This window comes from Pectinophora gossypiella, chromosome 21 (genome assembly GCF_024362695.1).
Source record: "Pectinophora gossypiella chromosome 21, ilPecGoss1.1, whole genome shotgun sequence".
In the NCBI taxonomy this organism is placed as follows: domain Eukaryota; kingdom Metazoa; phylum Arthropoda; class Insecta; order Lepidoptera; family Gelechiidae; genus Pectinophora; species Pectinophora gossypiella.
The window spans coordinates 2477611-2491329 of NC_065424.1; the positions used below are offsets into that span (position 1 = coordinate 2477611).

General features: G+C 36.5%; 1 protein-coding gene across 3 annotated transcripts in view; it reads right to left on the reverse strand.

Moving 5' to 3' along the window:
- The window catches only part of LOC126376477 (uncharacterized), a 148078-nt gene that overhangs the window by 107276 nt on the left and 27083 nt on the right, over positions 1 to 13719 (reverse strand). The gene's annotated exons all lie outside the window — the stretch shown is intronic.

A 13719-nucleotide genomic window follows, 5' to 3' on the forward strand; every position in this document is an offset into this window, starting at 1 on the left:
TTTACAACTTGCGGCACAAGCGCAACTTAAGGTTAACAAGCTCCACTCCATCACATCTCACAGTCATCCGAGGAGCCTCGCTACTCTGCATAGTGATTGTAAAACATAATGCTTTACGTAAATATATACCTCTTTACCAGGTTCTAATTGATATCCTAAGGCTAAGAGATTAAGGGTGATGCACACGCTCAATCAGTCAGTCAGGCTTGCTTCAGGTTGAATTGAATGTAGTAGGATAAGGAAAAGGAACCGCTAGTGTTGACAATTGCAACATAAAAATACCTTTTAAAAAAAAGGTTAGAAAAATATGAATTCATTACTTTTTAATTAATTTTACATTCATCGATCTTGTTGCGTTAACAGCGACTCCCCGATCGGCGATTCCCGCTACGGCAGTCTTTTTACGGTAAGTCGCTTGACATCTCGTCTGCTATCTTTTTAACCTTTATAATTTTTACTTAAAGTGAATTATGTGCGAAGTGGCAAAACAATCAGCGTTTTTTACTACAGTCTACGAGTGGTGAAACTCTCTTCTATCGTGTGGGTTGTGAGGTGGATTACCAACCTCATCAACCCTGGTGTCAGGGTTATTATTGAGCCGCCAAACGCCCCTGACATGGCTCATGTATCGACTACTTACTTACATCAGTAAGTAGTAACCGGGACCAACGGCTTAACGTGCCCAAGCACGGATCATCTTACTTTTTGGACAATCAGGTGATCAGCCTGTAATGTCCTAACCAAACTAGGGATCACAAAGTGATTTTTGTGATATCCGGATCCGGATCGTGAGCCCAACGCTCAACCACTGGACCACAGAGGTCGTTATGGAGCTAGTGATGAAACTTATTAAACCACACTCATTTTAACAGCTGGTTACTTGCAAATATTCTTAATTATAACACTAACTGAACGGCAAGATATTCATAAATTATATTGACGTAAAATATTAGTACTTATTGGTAGAAAGGTACTCGCACACCCGTTGGTAAGTGATGAGATGATGTTGTAGCCGTTGGAACACGCTTACCTATTTATTTATTACTTGGAAAACCAACAGCTTACAAAATAAAACAATATAGATTTAAAAAATATAAACAAAAAAGCCAATTACAGGTTTTCACCAGATAAATAAAATGGTTATACAAATATACAGGGTGTTAGTGACGTAACGAATATTGAGGGCGATAATTCAGACCATGATTCGGAGTTGCTATCAAGTGGAATTTTCCGTCAAAAATAATCTTGAACAGAATAATGAGCTGAATCATCCCCCTCAGTATTCGTTACGATGTCATTAACACCCTGTATATGTTATATTTATAGCTGTAATTATTAGAAAATAAATATCAAATGTCAAATTTTGCTCTACTAGAATGTACACATTTTTTTTTTATTTATTTATTTTTTTTCTTATACAAACAAGCTTACCATGTTAATATTTTTATACGCTGCGCGTATTGTCTTTGGATACCCACCCACTCCTCGCCTAAACCCACGATCGTCCCTGGTTTATTTTATATTTGTAAGGTGGATAAAGTTGAAGTTAATGGTTCAGAGCCCGAGCCGGACTATCCATAACACATTTTATTTTTAATAATTAAAACGCATGCACCATTACAGTTACATCAATCAATTGCATCTTTTAAAATAATAAACAATTTCATCTTTATATTCATTTATTTTAGATATAAGTAGGTATAGGTACACAGTAGGAGTATACATAACAATTAAACCCTAATTAAAACACATAATAACGGGTTCTTACCGCGTTTAAATGGGGATATGAGACTCCCGATATTATGTGTTTTAATTCCCGTTATTATGTGTTTTAATTATGATAATAACCGCGTATCCATCTTTGGACTTCGTATCAACAGTGGCTGCAAGTTGTCTTTGATTACTTGTGGCTCTGCCCACCCCATTAGGGATTACGGGCGTGAGTTTATGTATGTGTGTATGTAATAACCGCGTAAACTTAAAACAATTAAACCTTATTTCTAAAAAGGGACGTCAACTCAGCAATATGTTGTGACACTCCGACATTGAGGGAGTGCCACAACGCTGATTTTCAGCTGTGTCCCAAAATTCTTTTTTTAATTAAAAATGTGTGATTTTTTCACTTCTTTTTTCCATGACTACTATTCCATCCATGATTGGTACATAGTAAGGGGAAGTAGACCTACTATAATATTACCTACTTAGGGCTCTAAATGTGTGATTGTTCACATTTTTTTTTTACTTGACCCGTTCTTATTATAGGTTAGGTGTGTATTATTATTATGTAGTTTATGTACTCGTTGTGTATTTATCTTTTACTTACAAGTATTTCTATGCTGCACTATCCCGCTATATTAAATATCTCCTATACTTAAAGGTAGCCTGGAAGAGATTGCTACTTAACAATAAGACCGCCTATTGTACTCATTCTATTTCTCTTTTGTTTTGTATTTTGTTTTTCCTGTTTGTGCAATAAAATATTTGTTATGTTATGTTAACTACTTGCCCGAACAAAGAAGTCACGCAGATCACACTACAACACGTCAATGTCGATGGTAAGTACCAGCGGCGACAGTGTGTACCCCCTTTAACAAATGATCGAATTTTAGTACCAACCTTGCGAACCCATTAACGTGTTCACAAGATTAGATTCGTTAACTATTTTATGATCTAACGGGAACTGTTCATGTGTAGGGTTAAATAGATGCTTTATTGGAATATGTTATATAATATTACAAGAGTATTAATACGAGTCGTAATATTCGTCTTTATGTAGTATTAAAGGTGCGCAAAGATAGCTACATAGTTAGGCACTTCACCTATACAGGGTGTTAGCCACACTGTAACGAAAAAAAAATAGATCGTCTACTTTATTGTACTTACCAAAAAACGATGGTTGGTGTTTTTCTTGTCGGAAATGTTTAATTACAATTTTGAGTCTTTTCTGTGCATTTCTTTTCTTTTTTTTTTATTTATTTTTTGTGCGGCTTAAAGCTAAATATTGGACTGAAAATAATAAAAAAAAAACCTTATATTACCGACAGGAAATTCCATTTTAATACCAATTCAAAATCATGGTCTGAATCATATCCCCAAAGTTTTAGTTGCGGTGTAAAAAAAATACAAATTCTCTTTAAAACTATTAAAATCTGGACACAATATTTTTTCTATGGGCAAGCGTGTAAGATACATTTTCTAAATTTAAAAATTTAATAATAAAAAAGTAATAATAATTGTTGAACATTAAAATCGTAATAGACTTTTTTAATTATTTATTCAAAGTATTTTTATTGTGAAATATTAATATTGTACAATTCACAATAATAATACGATGTTTTAAGTTTACGCGGTTATTATCCAAAACTAATAAAAATAAAACAAATAATAATAAAATAAATACATTGTCTTAAGAGGCCTCTACGTGTTGGCTTCGGCCCCATGCACGCCTTCCAAAAGTCCGGGACTCCGTAGGCGCCAGATATGGAAACGACATACAAATAAATAATAATATCGGGAGTCCCATATCCCTGATTTAAACGCGGTAAGAGCCCGTTATTATGTGTTTTAAAAATACGGTGTCTCATAAGGTGAGTTTACTTATTTTTTAAATAATTCTATAGCAACGCAATAAAACAACGGAAGCTTTATAAAAATCGCCTGCGGCATTCAAGCAATAAACGACGAAGGACGAAGAAAATGATGGATGCAGATATGCGGAAACGACTTACTACCTTGTGTACCTACCTACTGCGTGGCATATGGGAAAAATTGCTTTGTAAAATGCTTGCGTATCTTATCGAATTGTTATGATAATAAAAGTTAAACAAGCCTCGTGCCTGCTTCATAATCTATATAATCAAATAAAAACAATTCAATCCAGTGGTTGAGCGTTGGGCTCACGATCCGGAGGTCCCGGGTTCGATTCCCGATGGGGACATATCACAAAAATTACTTTGTGGTCCCTAGTTTGGTTAGGACATTACAGGCTGATCACCTGATTGTCCGAGAAAGTAAGATGATCCATGCTTCGTGCACGTTAAGCCGTTGGTCCCGGTTACTACTTACTGATGTAAGTAAGTAGTCGATACATGAGCCATGTCAGGGGCCTTTGGCGGCTCAATAGTAACCCTGACACCAGGGTTGATGAGGTTGGTACTCCACCTCACGACCCGCACGATAGAAGAAGATCAAATAAAAAGTCGTTAATTATCATAAATTATACTGATCATTAGTTTTTGGCGGACCAGCTAGTTCCGTCCATAACTAACTGCATTGAATGCGGTCCTGAAACGCGCAAGTGAAGTTTGCACGGCGCGACGCATATATACAACTTCCAACATCGATCCCTAGTCACACTACCAACGTGGCTAGCGGGGTACTATGCTCTGTTCGCTACCCTAACAACCTAAGGCAGCACACACTCATCCCCAAAGGTTCATTAAGTACTCATTTAGTTCTATTCTATTTATTGTTGTTTGTATTATTTTAATTTGTATTTCTATTCTTCAATCATAAAAAATAGAATGGAAAAAAATGGAAAATGGAATTCTATAGTCTCTGCTTACCCCGGTGGGAAATAGGCGTGAGATTATGTATGTATGTATGTGTATTCTTCAATCATGTCACATGCCAAATGGCTTAGAAAAAGAACTGGTGCAAAAATACCACAGATTAATAAACGAAAGGAAGCAAAGAAAACAGAAAAGGAAAATGAAGGCGGAAGGAAGGTTTACCCCCTAATTATAATAAAATAAAATAATAAAAAATATTTATTTCACACAACGTCCATATTACAATGTTAAAATTTAAATCATCAACGTGTTGGAGGCGATGGTTGCTCCGGTAAATAAAACCCTTCGAGAAGTTAAGTGGACTGTATTATACGTATTATAAAAACTAGGAAATTATTTACACAACTAGAAAGAAAAGAAAAAACATGCCTCGTCGGCAAAGTCCGTGGCGTAAAGTCCTATAATATTGCCATAGGAAAATATATTTCAATAAAATTTATAATTAGGACTTTGATGTTGCCAACACAACAATGAAATCAAAATCAATGAAACGTTCGTAAATGTCACATATGCTATGAACCAGAGCAGCTGCCCTCTAAACCGCATACCCGAATACACCATATCGATCACATAACATAACATAAACAGCTTATATACGTCCCACTGCTGGACACAGGCCTCCCCTCAATCAACTGGAGGGGGTATGGAGCATACTCCACCACGCTGCGGGTCGGTGGAGGTATTTTTACACCACATCGATTACAGGCCACTATCCACACCATTCCTCATAGCTGCGCAACAGATCAGTATCAATAGAGGCAAGTAAAAACCAAGGATTTTCATACAATTAACAACCGCATGGGAACGTCCATAGCTGCTGTAATTGTATATTGTTCAACAACAATCGCTTATTGCGAAGGAAACTTATGTGACCCGAGATGACTTGATTTTTGTGTGAAAATGTTTGCTAACACTGGCTTAGATACTTGTCTGTTAGTTACATTGAATGCGTGCAAACATCCGTGTTTGTAAATTTTGTTTATTGTACAAACATCGCAACGTAACTACATAATAATAACATTCAACTACGTGTTGGCTCCGGCTCCAGGCATGCACGGCTTCCAAAAGTCCAGGACTGCTTAGACCCGAGATATGGAAACGATTTTTATTTCAGACAACAGTCCATAATGGTGCTAATTCCTACAGACGGCATCTAATTTTATTTTAAGTTATACCTGTCATTTTCTTATCCGTTGAAAAATAAAGGGACGGGTAATCGATAGGCATAAAATTTATGGAATGCACGTCAATTTTAAGCAGAAATCTAAAACAACCGTCTAATAATTTACATCAGCCAATAACCCGACAGAATTAAGTTGACAGCACGACAAATGGATTGCATACCAGCGAGATGCCTATTTTATTCGCCCGGGTTATTCATTCGTTTTAAAATTAACTTGTTGACAATCATCCGTTCCTTTCCTTTTCGGCGGATAAGACTGTGAAGGGTATAACTTAAAATAAAATTAGGAGGTGTCTGCAGGAATCGGGGCCATTGTGTTAGTAACAGCGAACAACAAGAACATTATAACGTAACATCACTAATTTAAGAGCCACGCTCTTGTCGGTTTAACATTCTCCATACTACTTTTTAGGGAATAATAGGGAAGTGGTTTCCCTATTTCAATATTCCCTGGTCTGACGCGAGTGGGATGACGCCCAGAGAAGTATATCTCAAAGTCGTCAGTCGTCGCGTTTCGAATTTCGTAGTCTCTGCTTACTCCAGTGGGAAATTGGCGTGAGTTTATACATATATTTAATATATTATACACCTCTGCCAACAATTCTATATTATCTGTTTATGTAGATATATCTATTACAATTATTTTCACAACATACACCTGTTGTACTAGTAGATTCCAAGAAATGATCCACAATAGACGGCCTCATACCTTACACAACATTATTGACGCCGCGAACTGAATCTCCCAATTCACAACTTTATCTCTCCATTCTATCTCTAATTACGGCACGCGGCAAATCACTGCAGTCATCGTTTGCTAATCAATTGGCAAGAAGCGGCGCCGGCGCGCGCATAGCTCGCGTGAGGTGCGCAGACGCAGGAACGCACGCGCACTGCGCCGGGCGCTTCCTGGTTGCAAGTGTGGGGCGAGGAAACTCGTGGAGATGCGTATATACTAAAACTTATCTGCTATTCTAGGAGCGATTAAAATATGTAGTGCGCGTTCAGCTGTGTGTCTTCTCGGGCATGTCGTAAAACCCGACAGACTGACATTGGAGGTTTAGTATCTACATCAAGTTAATCATTTTGAATAAGACATTTTCTACAAAGCCCGGGATGAATTTTTGGTGAAAACTTAATTCGCTACTGTACTACTTAATATGTGTTATATTTATATACTTATTTACGTGTTATTATAAGCTGATTTTTTTACTTAAATAAATAAAGATAAATAAATTACGAAACGCTCTTTTCTTTTCAAAACCTGCTCCAGCAGGACCTGCACGACAACCGCACCGGGCGCGGCGCGAAACATATCGAGGGTTTCGACCAATAAACGCAGCGAATACTATCAACGTAGATAAATGTCGTACGGCTATTGGTCAAAGCCCTCGAAATAATTCGCGCCGCACACGGTTCGGTTGTTGTGATGCGAGGGCTGGTGTGAAAACAACAGTTTGTATTTTATAACCGCTGGTTCTAAAGCCTTGATATTAGTGATAAATAGTCGAGCACACCAGAGATGACATGTGATTGATGGACGGCCGACCCCTGCTGCGTCTGCGCCGCAACCTTAGCTAAATTGCTTCGAGGTCCAGCGCACGTCGTGGAGATGCTGTTATTTTGACTTCTACCCATGGAATTTTAATCACTACTAAAGACGCTATTGAGTCCGTTATTGGTATTGAGGTGGGCAAAGAGGCAAGTTTCCAAAGACAGCTAGTAGGTATTAAAGTCCTAAGGAGTCTTACATGAATACAATGTGCGCAATTTTCACTGACAGAGTTAGCTCGATCATAGTAGACGGCGATACGACTCACCAATTATCACGTTAGTCTAACATAAAGCTCAGTGGCTTAGAGGACATTTCGTCCCGGTCTTAAACTGGGCCCAGGGACGAGTTTGCCCTTTTCTAATTTGATAAAGGGTAACTGGGGCCACTATTATTCAGTTATTGGGACGATTACACCATCACGCGGGCCCAGTGCGGATTGGTGGTTATTAACGACTGCTAATGCAGCCGGGACCAACGGCTTAACGTGCCTTCCGAAGCACGGAGGAGCTGAAAAACTTTTTTTTTTGTGGTCACCCATCCTATGACCGGCCTTTGCGAAAGTTGCTTAACTTCAACAATCGCAGGCCGAGCGCGTTTAGTTATTCATTATATTTATGAGCTATCGTATAGTTATTTATTTACAGGAGTAGTAGTAAAAGCTAGTAAAAGAGTAGGGTTGCACCGGCGACAGCGGTTCTCAAACAAAATGCGCGTTAGGGCCTTTACAACCTCTTTCTTCTTATCCGTGGTGTACGCTGATAATAATCATAAATTACTAAGACTTTACTACCCAATATGCTTTCATCCTTTAGGTTAATATATGCAGCTTTCCTTCCGCCTTTATGTATTTTGTATGAAACACAACGTAAATAGATATTTGAATAGATTTTTGGTTCCTAGGTGGCATAGCCGAGCTGCATTGTATGACGGATGCGGCAGAGACTTGAAAATCTTAAGCTGAATATATGATCCACGCAGGATATTTTATTTTTTGTCTGCCATACGCAATAATAATAATAGATATCTGAAGAGGTACCAAGGAAACTCCATTTTACCATCTAAGGCCATACATAAATGTTATTCTGAACTACCTTAAGAAGAGATTAAATAAAATTGATTCAACCTTTATAACGTACGAATAAGGAAGCCATTTTCTAAAGTGTGTGGGTTCATAGGAACTAGAACATTTTGGTACCAATATGAACCTTGGTAAAAACCACGAAATAAGTAGATACGTACAATATAGTTCAGTATTTTGGTTGTCTGTTTGTGGTTAAGTATGCGCCATACCCCCTCCGGTTGATTGAGGGAAGCCTGTGCCCAGCAGTGGGACGTATATAGGCTGTTTATATTTTATATTTATGTTCTTTTTAGACAGGATATTCTTCTTCTATCGTATGGTTTGTGAGGTGGATTACCAACCTCATCAACCCTGGCATCAGGGTTACAATTGAGCCGCTAAAGCCATTAAAAATTACAATTTATAAATAAGTTATATAGAAAAAAGATACGGCCGTGTCGCCGTCTATAATTCCTTATTCAAAATTACTTAATATAATTTAATTACCTCACATTTTGCATGTAAGTACAGTCATGAGCAATATAATGTACCCACTTTAGGACTCTGTCGCACTAACATATTTGACATTTAGTGAGACTTACAGTTCATACATACATACATACATAAACTCACGCCCATAATCCCAAATGGGGTGGGCAGAGCCACAAGTAATCAAAGACAACTTGCAGCCACTGTTGATACGAAGTCCTAAGATGGATATGATGAACCTTACGGTGATAAGGGATCAGCCTATCGCCCATAACATTAGTCCATCATGTTAGAGGACGCAATCCCTCTGTCGGTTTTTACGACATACCCAGTTACAGTTACTTACAGTTCAATTTGTCAAAAAAGTTAATGTGACATGGTACCAAAGTGCTCATATTAATATTGTGTGTGCATATTATTTATTATTGTGTGTGCATATTAATGCTCGTGACCGTACCTAAACAAAACGAAGTCGCTGACTCACCAACCTTTTACCTCTTTAACGTCAAAAAATGAGGACGTACCCAAGAAGATGTGACGTAATGACGTAATATGTTGCATAATAATCCCACGCGCGTATTGTCTCCTCTGTAACCTAAAAGGGTTTTTACTACAAGTAAAGCTGTACTTTATTTCATTGTGTCGTGTGAATTTCGTTATCTTCATCTAATTTGCGTACCCCACGTTGTTATTTAAGAAGTATATTGCTTGAAGTAAGCATTATTATTTCATTTGGAGGTCAGTAAGTTCTGTGAAATATCTTAATTTGTGTTTTATAAGATACTAACATAATATCGTAGTTGCCAATTTAAACTATATTATGTGCAATCGGGTATACAGAAATTAAAAAATCTTCTGCCTGAATGTTCGTATCTGGTTACCAAAGATCAGTTACGAACGTGGATTAAAGGAAATTCTTTTGTATAACAAACCTGTGTCTTAAAAATATTAAAAGATAATTGATATTTACGTACTTACATAAGAGTTTGTATTAAATGTTTTAGGAGCAAAATACTATTCGATCCCGACAAAAAAGAAATTTGGTGAGGGCGACTCAAGACATACGCACACAAAGCTAGTTACTTACTTAAGGTTTTAAAGTGGCAACGACGATATAGTATCACGCTTGTTTTCCCGAATAGGTAAATTTCTGCCTTAACTGTATAGAATACAGAGTGTTAGTGACATCGTAACGAATACTGAAGGGGATGATTCAGACCATGACTCTGAGTTAATATCAAGTGGAATTTTCCGTCGCAAAATTAATATTTTTATTTTGTTTTTTCTATTATTTTCAATTCTATACTTTTGCGATTGAAAATTCCACTTTATATTAACTCTGAATAATGAGCTGAATCATCCCTTTCAGTATTTGTTAGGATGTCATTTTCACCCTATACAAATACATACAAGTAAATTGGGTGTGACATAGTAACGAATACTGAGTGGAGTGAATCAAACAATGATTCTGAGTTGATATAAAGTGGATTTTCCTGTCGGAAAATTCAGGGAGAATTTTCCGACAAGTTTTAGTGTTTTTTTTTATTATTTTCAGTTCCATACTTTTGCGACGGAAAACTACGTAATTATTATTCACGTTTAATTAGATAAATTGCGAACAGCAAATAGTAGTGACCGCATGAAACCTACTGGACTGATTTTGATAAAATTTCGACACTGTTCTGTTCTATTTGCTTAACTAAATCTAATTATATTTTCGCCTAATGCTATGGAAAACAATTCACTTTCGCACGGTTCATTGTTGTGGTTTTGCGACAGACTTCTGTGCTTCAGGAAGCACGTCGGGTCATTGTGTCATACGAATAAATACATTCTTGCATTTTATTTAAATGATTGTGTTACTTAACAGCCTCCATGGTCTAGTGGTTAGGTCCTGGATCGATTCCCGATGGGGACATTATAAAGATATCTTCATCTCCCTAGCGTTCTCACGGGGTTCGTTAACCTAACCTGAAGATTTGACAGCTCCAGTTTTTTTACAGAAGCGACTGCCTATCTGACCTTCCAATCCACACATACCTCCGAAACGCATTTCTCGGGAATGGATTTCCTGACGATATTTTCCTTCACCGTTAAGCACGTGTTAATTATTTATGATCCAAACATGAATTCTAAAACAAGTTCGTAAATCATTGGTTTAGGCCTGTTCTGGGAATCGAACCTGCAACCTCAAAGTGAGAGTCAAGCGCTCTCCAACTGAGCTACCACGGCTCGGGTCTTTGTAAATAATACATATAAAAAGTTAAACGGGAACTCTGATTTGAAGTATAGAATTACACGCTTGCTTTTAACATAAAAAAAATACTTTTTGCCGACATGTTACTAAAGACAAGTGTACACACAGACAATAGACGATCTTGTCAACAAAAACAATTCACTTTCTTCCCCATTGAGTCAGCTTACGTCACCATGGAAACTGTGACGGGTGCGCCTGCGCAGATGTCAGTAACATGGAAATGTAGGAACTAGGCGACATTATGCTAATCGCAAACCTTTTAGGGCATTTAGGTACCATTAGGAATTGGTAAATCTTAGGTGTTACTGGAATATATTAGGATTTACTGCAATTCGAGCTTTTATAGTAACATATTATACATTGTTGGACACTGTAGTGCGCACGATTTAATTCAAAAATAACACATCATTTATCTTGCGAATAACTTTCCTCCCCGTCCTTGGACTACGTATTTTTTTCCATTTGATTTTGAGAATAAAATAAAAATAGTTTCTCGGTGGCCAAATCAAAGCCTCCCTTAGATTATCTTTGGTAATTTACTGCAGTTTGAACGGAACCTTCGATGCGCGAGTAAGACCTGACTTGACTGGCTTTTTAAATGTAACCAGGCTAATGTAAGAAAGTATTTATTATATAGAGGTGTGTATTATCTCATTTGAATATTACTTTTTCCCTTTTACCTTATCCTTGCATTCAGTCAGTGAACTTCTTACTTATTTCGAAACATTCCACATTCAAGAGGTCATCAGCCCCGTATAAAATATTTGGCACATTTTTGGCTCAAGTCCCTCCCACTCAGACCTTATAAAGGAATGCAACAACCGATATTTTATACAGTCTACTGCAAGGACAAGTCGTAAGAGATCTTAGGAATGTACTCTGCTGAGATACCAATCAATTATACAGGGTGTTAGTGACATCGTTACGAATACTGAGGGGGATGATTCAGACCATGATTCTGAGTTAATATCAAGTGGAGTTAATATCGATGGAAAACAATAAGAATTAACCTTAATTAGGGTTAACCTTAACAAGGGTTAACCTTAACAAGGGTTAAGTACCTAATACAATAGTAAAAGTGTCGATTTGAAAGTATATAGGTACTTAAATCATCAGGAAGAGAAGAATGAAGCCTATAATGAAATTGCAACAAATAATATCGTTTTTTTTAATTAATCCGGCTCACGTACGTAAACCGCTCAAAAGACTTTTAATTTAGCCAAACCTCACGCTTACATCTACATGTTAATTGGCAATTTTACTTAAAACATTCATAAAATATGAACGAAATACGTTTCCAAGGCCTCACGCAGAAACAGGGTCAAGTCTATAACAATAAACTCGAGAACATCGCGCAGTGACCACTTTGAAAGAATATCATATTTTAGAGGTACATTTTACGAAACCCCTACCTTGAACTTTTACGGAAAATTCGGCGCAGAGACAAGTACATTTATAAAACACGTCTGTGTATTAAAATACGTACAGAAAAGTTTGATTTCCAAACTTATCATAAGCCTGATTTTTTATAAAGGATAAAATATTTTTTATGAAAAATCAAATTTGAAATAAGGACATTATTTTTACGGACGCCATCTGACTGTCGAGAGAAACAGACCCTTAGTTTCATTTGAATATCAAAATTTTACACGAAAATTAAATGGAAGATTTTATTGTACGCAGTACGGATGGCTATTGAGAAAGTAGCTCTAATTTTGCCTCCTTTGTATAAAAATTTGGTGTCTATCCTCAGGTAAGGAAGCGAAGTCTAGAATAAACGCTAAGCAGCTAAACTCAGGTAATAAACGCTAAGGTACTAAATAATTGACTATAACCAAAAACCTGACACACCACACATTCTTAAAAATAAAACATTTAAAAACATAATAATAGAGAAAGAATGCAGCGTAAAAAAGACCACTTTGACAAAAAACAGCATAAAGAATTAACAACAAAAATGGTTAAGGAAAATTTCGTACAAAACGTGATTCCAAAAGGCGCTATCACCATGAACCGTGTCCAAAAATGGAATCGGCAGGTCCATTCGAGAGGTCAACAGTTTTTAAAGATGTTTCCCAATTCTGAGACAGCCTACAGTGTCATTTACGATGTTAAATTAATTAAAACATATACTTTAGCGTATCTTAAAACATTATTAAAGTTTTTGTATGTTTAAAACGGAGGCGATAACAGCGCAGCAACACATGGTAATTTTGTTTGTTTAAGTAAAGTAAGTAGGTAAGTAGTAAGTAAGCTTAAATGTAAAATTTTAGTAGAGCAAAGTTTGAAATTTGATATTTATTTATTTATTTATCTTATAGTTACAATTTAAATAACAAAAAAATAATTTAATTAATTTATTATAAATGAATTAAATATATTAATTTATTTACTTTTTGTTTTATTTTATTTATTTATTTAATTTATTTATGTATATTATGAAAACTTTAGTCTCTTTTTAAAATTATTTTCCGTTCCATTTGCGACGGAAAATTCCACTTGATATTAGCTCAGAATCATGGTCCCAATCATCCCCCTCAGTATTCGTTACGATTTCACTAGCACCCTATATACATATATGTGTATAGCCTAATTTAGCCTAAA